The sequence below is a fragment of the Cervus elaphus genome, chromosome X, assembly GCF_910594005.1.
Source record: "Cervus elaphus chromosome X, mCerEla1.1, whole genome shotgun sequence".
Classification (NCBI taxonomy): domain Eukaryota; kingdom Metazoa; phylum Chordata; class Mammalia; order Artiodactyla; family Cervidae; genus Cervus; species Cervus elaphus.
Window position 1 is genome coordinate 118,504,817 of NC_057848.1, and position 7,753 is coordinate 118,512,569.

Genomic DNA, 7,753 nt, shown 5'->3' on the forward strand with positions numbered 1-7,753 from the left:
ATTAGCATGAAACAATCCAAAAATGAAATCAAGGAAGTGATTCCAGTTACCATAGAATTAGAAAACATAATTAGGAGTAAATTTAATAAAAGAAGTTTAAAAAATATACTCTTAGGCTAGAAAACATTATTAAAAGTAATTCAAGAAGACCTATATAAAGGGAAAGAAATCACATGTTCATGAATCAGAAGACTTAGTATTGTTTAGATGGAAATGCTCTCCAAATTAATCTACAAATTCAATGCAATCCCTTATCAAATCCTACATTTTTTTTTGTAGAAATTGGCAAGTTAACCATAAAATTCATAGAACTGATAATGGCTAAAACAATCTTTATTGTCAAAACTGAAGGACACAGACTGCCTGATTTTAAGATTTTCTACAAAGCTAAAGCAATCAAGACATTGTGGTATTGGCATAAAAATAGACACATAGATAAATGGAATAAAACGGAGAGTCCAGAAATAAACTCTTGCAATTGGTCTATAGATTTTCATCATTAGGTCTATTAATTTTCATCATCAATAGACCAAGAGTACAAGACAGTTTATAGTGATAGAATAGTCCTTTCAGTGGTCCTCAGAAACTGAATATCCACATAAAAAAGAATGAATTTGGACCCCTATCTCATGCTAAACACAAAAATTAACAGAAGAAAAATAAGAGGACGAGGAGGAGAAAGAGGAGGAGGGGGGAAGGAGGAGGAGTGGGAGGAGGGAGTGGGGAGGATGAGATTAGGCCTTAGAGGCTTCTGAGGTAATTCTTATGATAAACAAGGTGAGAAAACTTGAGGGGCAAAAGAAACCTCCCTGGGTTCTCTCAAAGGAATTTGGCAAAGACTGAAGTTTCTGAAGACTAGGTGGGAGCAGAATCAAAGAAATATTCCTTATTAGTTATTTAAGTTTTTGGCCATTGTGGCCTGGGAAACATGAAAAATTGGTAATTGGCAGATGAAAAAATAAACTCGGGAAAGAATATCATTGATTTAAAAATAAAGTTTTTGTCTTGCTATCTAGATAGGAAAGATGAAAAATAGGAAGTAAACCACTAGTTTTTCTACAGCATCCTGCCACTTTTCTTGATTGGAGTAATGGTTGTAATTCTATTAGCATCATTCACTTTTGCTAGCACCTATTGATGTTCTACTATGTGAATGATAAATAACTGGTAACAGACTGGGTGTACAAGCAGGATTTAGAAAAGGCAGAGGAACTAGAGATCAAATTGACAACATAGAAAAAGCAAGGGAATTCCAGAAAAAAACATCTACTTCTGCTTCACTGACTATGCTAAAGTCTCTGACTGTGTGAATCACAACAAAATGTAGAAAATTCTTAAAGAGATGTGAATACCAGACTACCTAACCTGCCTCCTGAGAAACCTGAATGCAGGCCAAGAAGTAACAGAACAGGATATGGAACCGCAGACTAGTTCCAGACTGGGAAAGGAGTACATCAAGGCTGTATATTGTCACCCTACTTATTTAACTTATATGCAGGGTTCAGTTCAGTTCAGTTGCTCAGTTGTGTCCGACTCTTTGCAACCCCATGAATCGCAGCATGCCAGGCTTCCCTGTCCATCACCAACTCCCAGAGTTTACTCAAACTCATGTCCATCGAATTGGTGATGCCATCCAACCATCTCATCTTCTGATGTCCCCTTCTCCTCCTGCCCCCAATCCCTCCCAGCATCAGGGTCTTTTCCAATGAGTCAACTCTTCGCATGAGGTAGCCAAAGTATTGGAGTTTCAGCTTCAGCATCAGTCCTTCCAATGAACACCCAGGACTTATCTCCTTCAGGATGGACTGGTTGGATCTCCTTGTAGTCCAAGGGATTCTCAAGAGTCTTCTCCAACATCACAGTTCAAAAGCATCAATTCTTCCGTGCTCAGCTTTCTTCACCGTCCAACTCTCACATCCATACATGACCACTGGAAAAACCATAGCCTTGACCAGATGGAGCTTTGTTGGCAAAGTAATGTTTCTGCTTTTTAATATGCTATCTAGGTTGGTCATAACTTTCCTTCCAAGGAGTAAGTGTCTTTTAATTTCATGGCTGCAACCACCATCTGCAGTGATTTTGGAGCCCAAAAAAATAAAGTCAGCCACTGTTTCCATTGTTTCCCCATCTATTTGCCATGAAGTGATGGGACCAGATGCCAGGATCTTAGTTTCTGAATGTTGAGCTTTAAGCCAACTTTTTCACTCTCTTCTTTCACTTTCATCAAGAGGTTTTTTAGTTCCTCTTCACTTTCTGCCATAAGGGTGGTGTGCAGGGTACATTATGCTAAATGAGAGGTAAGAGATGAGAGTTGGGACATAAAGAAGGCTGAGTGCCGAAAAACTGATGCTTTCAAACTGTGGTGCTGGAGAAGACTCTTGAGAGTCCTTTGGACAGCAAGAAGATTAAACCAGTCAATCCTAAATGAAATCAACCCTGAATGTTCACTGGAAGTACTGATGCTGAGGCTGAAGCTCCAATACTTTGGCCACCTGATGTGAAGAGCTAACTCACTGGAAAATTCCCTGATGCTGGAAAAGATTGAGGGCAGAAGGAAAAGGGGCAACAGAGGATGAGATGTTTGGATGGCATCACCGACTCAATGGACATGAGTTTGTGCAAGCTCTAGGAGATAGTGAAGGACAGGGAAGCCTGGCGTGCTGCAGTCCATGGGATTGCAAAGAGTTGGACATGACTTAGCGACTGAACCATAACAATGGATTGGGTGGGTTTAGTGTCAAACTGGGAAAACATGAATACTCAGGCTCAGTACTGTTTGACAAAATGTGCTGGCAAGGATGTAAATGAAAGGGAACTCTTGTGCACTGTTGATGGGAATGTAAATTGGTGCAGCCACAATCAAAAATAGTATGGAGGATCTTCCAAAACCTAAAAATAGAACTATCATATGATCCAGCAATTCCATTTCTGGCAATTTATCCAAAGAAAACTAAAACACTAACTAGAAAAGATATAAGCATCCCCATGTTCATTGTAGCATTATTTACAATAGCCAAGATATTTGAGAAAACTGATGTTTATCAGTGGATGACTAGATAAAGATGATAATATCTATCAGTGGAAGATAATAGATAAATGGACTACTAGTCAGCTACATAAAAAGAAGGCAATCTTGCTATATGCAGCAGCATGGATGAAATTTGGGGTTCTATGCTAAGTGAAATGTCAGACACAGATAAATATCATATGATCTCATTTATATATAAAATTAAAAATAAAGCAAAAACAAACCAAGCTCATAGATACAGAACACAGATTGGTGGCTGCCAGAGGCAGAGGGTAGAGGTGGGCAAAATGGGTGAAGGGGGGTCAAAAGGTATAAACTTTCAATTTTAATATAAATGAATCATTATAATATAAATAAATGAATATAAATGGTGACTATAGTTAGTTAAAAATACTGATTGTATATCTATGGTCAAAAGTCTTCATCATAAGAAGAACATTTTTTGTAACTATATGTGGTGACTATTTTATTATTGTGGTGATAATTTTGTAATATATACAAATATCACCTCATTATTATACACCTGAAACTAATATAGTGTTATATGTCAATTACACTTTAATTTTCCCCCCAAAAGTTTGTTTTCCACTATGTTGGTTGATCAAAAAGTATCCTGTGTTTTTTTTAATTTTTATTACTTTCATTTCCTACTTAGGATTGTCATGTCTTTGAATGTAAATGATCTGTACTTTTTATTTTATATTGATCCATATGTTCTTTAAGAAATCTTTATATTGTCAGTTAACTCTTTAATACTCATGTCTTGTTTGACATTTGAAGGTAGTAAATACCTCAGATAATCACTGTGGTGGTTTAGTTGCTAAGTCGTGTGTGACTCTTGAGACCCCATGAACTGTAACCTGCCAGTCTCCACTGATCATGGGATTCTCTAAGCAAGAACACTGGAGTGGGTTGCCATTTCCTTCTCCAGGAGATCTTCCTGACCCAGGAAGACAGATTCTTTACTGACTGAGCTACAAGGGAAGCATAATCACTATCAAATAAACGCTGTGGCAGATACTGTTGCCCTGCCCATATCCTGTCCACACTCATGTCTTTACAATGAAGGTTGCCCTTATTGAACTTCTCAACTTTCTGTCTGAAGGAACTTTTGATTTTGTTTCTTGCTATAGGATAGGAGTACACGTATTTTTCCCCCTACTCTGTGTGGCTTGTGGTATCTTAGTTCACCAGCCAGGGGTTGAACCTGGGCCCTTGGCAATGAAAGCATAGAGACCTAACCACAGGACTGCCAGGGAATTCCTAGAAGTACGCTTATTTTCAGTCAGAGCAAGCCAAAAGTGTTTGAGAGATATTTCCCTTAGAAAAACTAGTAAGTGATGGGAATGAGTGGCTAAATACAGTAGTTTCCTATACCTTAATTGATATAACTCTAAGATGCATTTACTATTTCCCAGAGTTGTTCAACTGGGTGAACTCCAATTGTGCACCTATATTGGCTTCTTTCTGTTCTTTGTTATTCTCTCCCACTACCATATTTACTTCTTTTTAAAATGTTTATTTTTTAAAATTGAACTGGAGATGATTTGCAATGTTTCAGGTATATAGCAAAGGGATTCAGTTATACATACACATATCTATTGTTTTTCAAATTATTTTGCTTTATAGGTTATTACAAGATATTGAATATAGTTCCCTGTGCTATACCATAGGTCCTTGTCATTTATATATTTTATATATAGTAGTTTGTATTTGTTAATCCCAAATTTAACCCTCCCCGCTTTTCCCTTTGAGAAATCGGTTTGTTTTCAAAGTCTGTGAGCCTATTTCTGTTTTGTAAATTAGCTCATTTGTATTTTTAGATTCCACATATACATAATACCTTATGGTATTTCTCTTTCTCTGTCTAATTTATTTCATTTAGTGTGATAATCTCTAGGTACATCCGCGTTGCTGCAAATGGCATTATTTTATTCTTTTTTAGGGCTGAAAATGTTTCCTTGTATATAGCTACCAAATCATTTTTATCCGTTCATCTGTAAATGGACACTTAAGTCACTTCCATGTCTTGGCTATTGTAAATAGTGCTGCTATGAACACTGGGGTGCATGTATCTTTTCTAATTAGAAATTTCTTTGGATATATGCCCAGGAGTGGGATTGCTGGATTATATGGTAACTATTTTTAGTTTTTTAAGGAACCCCCATACTATTCTCTGTAGTGGCGATACCAATTTATACCCCCACCAACAGTGTAGGAGGGCTCCCTTTTCTCCACACCCACACCAGCATTTACTATTTTTAGACTTTTTGGTAACTCATGTGAGGTATCGGTTACCATACCTCAATATGGTTTTCATTTGCATTTCTCTAATAATTAGTAATGTTGAGCATCTTTTCATGTGCCCATTGGCCATTAGTATGTCTTCTTTGGAAAAATGTCCATCTGGGACTTCTGCCCAGTTTTTCGATTGGTTTTATTTAAATTCAGCTATAAGTGCTATTTGTATATTTTGGAAATTAATCCCTTGTTGGTCACATAATTTGCAACTATTTTCTCCCATTCTGTGTGTTTTTTGTTTTGTTTATGGTTGCCTTTGCTGTGCAAAAAATTTTAAGTTTAATTAGGTACTGGTTGTTTGTTTTTGTTTTTGTTTAATTACTCTAGGAGACTGATCAAAAAAAAATACTGCTGCAATTTATGTCAAAAATTGTTCTGCCTATGCTTTCCTCTAGGAGTATCTGGCCTTAGATTTAGATCAGTATCCATTTCAAGTTTATTTCTGTATATGGTGTTAGGGCTAGGGCTAAGGGCTAAATCGCTTCAGTTGTGTCCAACTGTTTGCAACTCCATGGACTGTAGCCTGCCAAGTTCCTCTGTACATGGTATTCTCCAGGAAAGAACACTGGAGTTAGCTGCCATTCCCTCTTCCAGAGAATCTTCCCAACCCAAGGATAAAACCTGTGTCTTTTATGTCTCCTGCATTGTAGGCAGATTCTTTACCACTTGAGCCACCAGGGAAGCCACATGGAGTTAGGGAATGTTCAAATTTCATTCTTTTACATGTAACTGTCCAATTTTTATAACTCAACTTTTAAAAAGTAAAACAAAAAGATCTACTCTGTTCTGTGATAGCTATCTGTAAAAAAAAAAAAAAAAAACAGAAGTGATAATACTTCTAGAAGAAAAAAGACAGGGATTGATAGCTGAAGTGTGGCAGCAAAAAGATCACATGGACTTTTCATGGCTGTAGCCTAAGAACAAGGAGACTGCCTTGCAATGAAACAGTAGTGGAGGAGGAATGGGAAATCTAGGAATGCTTAAAAATTTTAATAACTTGATCTGGACAATGACTGCACATTGGTAGATAATTGAGCTGTACACACCTGAGTAGTGCATATTCAGTCAGTTCAGTCTTGTCCGACTCTGCAACCCCATGGGCTGCAGCATGCCAGGCCTCCCTGTCCATCACCAACTCCCTGAGCTTGCTCAAACTATATCCATCGAGTTGGTGATGCCATTCAATCATCTCATCCTCTGTCATCCCGTTCTCCTCCTACCTTCAATCTTTCCTAGCATCAGGGTCTTTTCCAATGAGTTGGCTCTTTGCATCAGGTGGCCAAAGTACAGCATCAGTCCTTCCAGTTCAGGACTGATTTCCTTTAGGATTGACTGGTTTGATCTCCTTGCAGTCCAAGGGACTCTCAAGAGTCTCCAACACCACAGTTCAAAAGCATCACTTCTTCAGTGCTCAGCCTTATTTATGGTCCAACTCTCACATCCATACATGACTACTGGAAAAACCATAGCTTTGACTAGAGGGACCTTTGCCTGAAAAGTAATGTCTCTGCTTTTTAATATGCTATCTGGGTTGGTCATAGCTTTTCTTCCAAGGAGCATGTGTCTTTTAATTTCATGGCTTCAGTCACCATCTGCAGTGACTTTGGAGCCTCCCCAAATAAAGTCTGTCACTGTTTCCATTGGTTCCCCATCTATTTGCCATGAAGTTATGGGACTGGATGCCATGATTGTTGTTTTTTGAATGTTGAGTTTTAAGTCAGCTTTTTCACTCTCCTCTTTCACTTTCATCAAGAGGCTCTTTAGTTTTTCTTCCCTTTCTGCCATAAGGATGGTGTCATCTGCCTACCTGAGGTAATTGATATTTCTCCCGGCAATCTTGATTCCAGCTTGTGCTTCATCCAGCCCGGCATGTCTCATGATGTACTCTGCATTTAAGTTAGATAAGCAGGGTGACAATATACTGCCTTGACGTACTCCTCTCCCAATCTGAAACCAGTCTGTTCTTCCATGTCCAGTTCTAACTGTTGATTCTTGACCTGCATACAGATTTCTCAGGAGGCAGGTAAGGTGGTCTGGTATTCCCATCTCTTGAAGAATTTTCCACAGTTTGTTGTGATCCACAAAGTCAAAGGCTTTGGTGTAGTCAATAAAGCAGAAGTAGATAAAGCAGAATAATATGCACTTATTGCCAGTGCATATTATTGCATGTAAAATACTTCAGTTTAAATGACAATAAGAAAAATTACATATATCTCTACTTATGGACAATATGGAGTAAAAACCAAAATTTACACTCAAAGCTGAGACAACCAAAAGATGTGTCAAACTATATGAAACATCAGTTTTTAAGACACTGGAGATCCAGAGGTCCAGCAATGGGAACAAGTGTGGTGAACTCAAGGGTTGCCTCAGTTTATTACTTTGAGAGGTTTTCTGGGCTATGGTGCAAGGAGAGAGAATCGA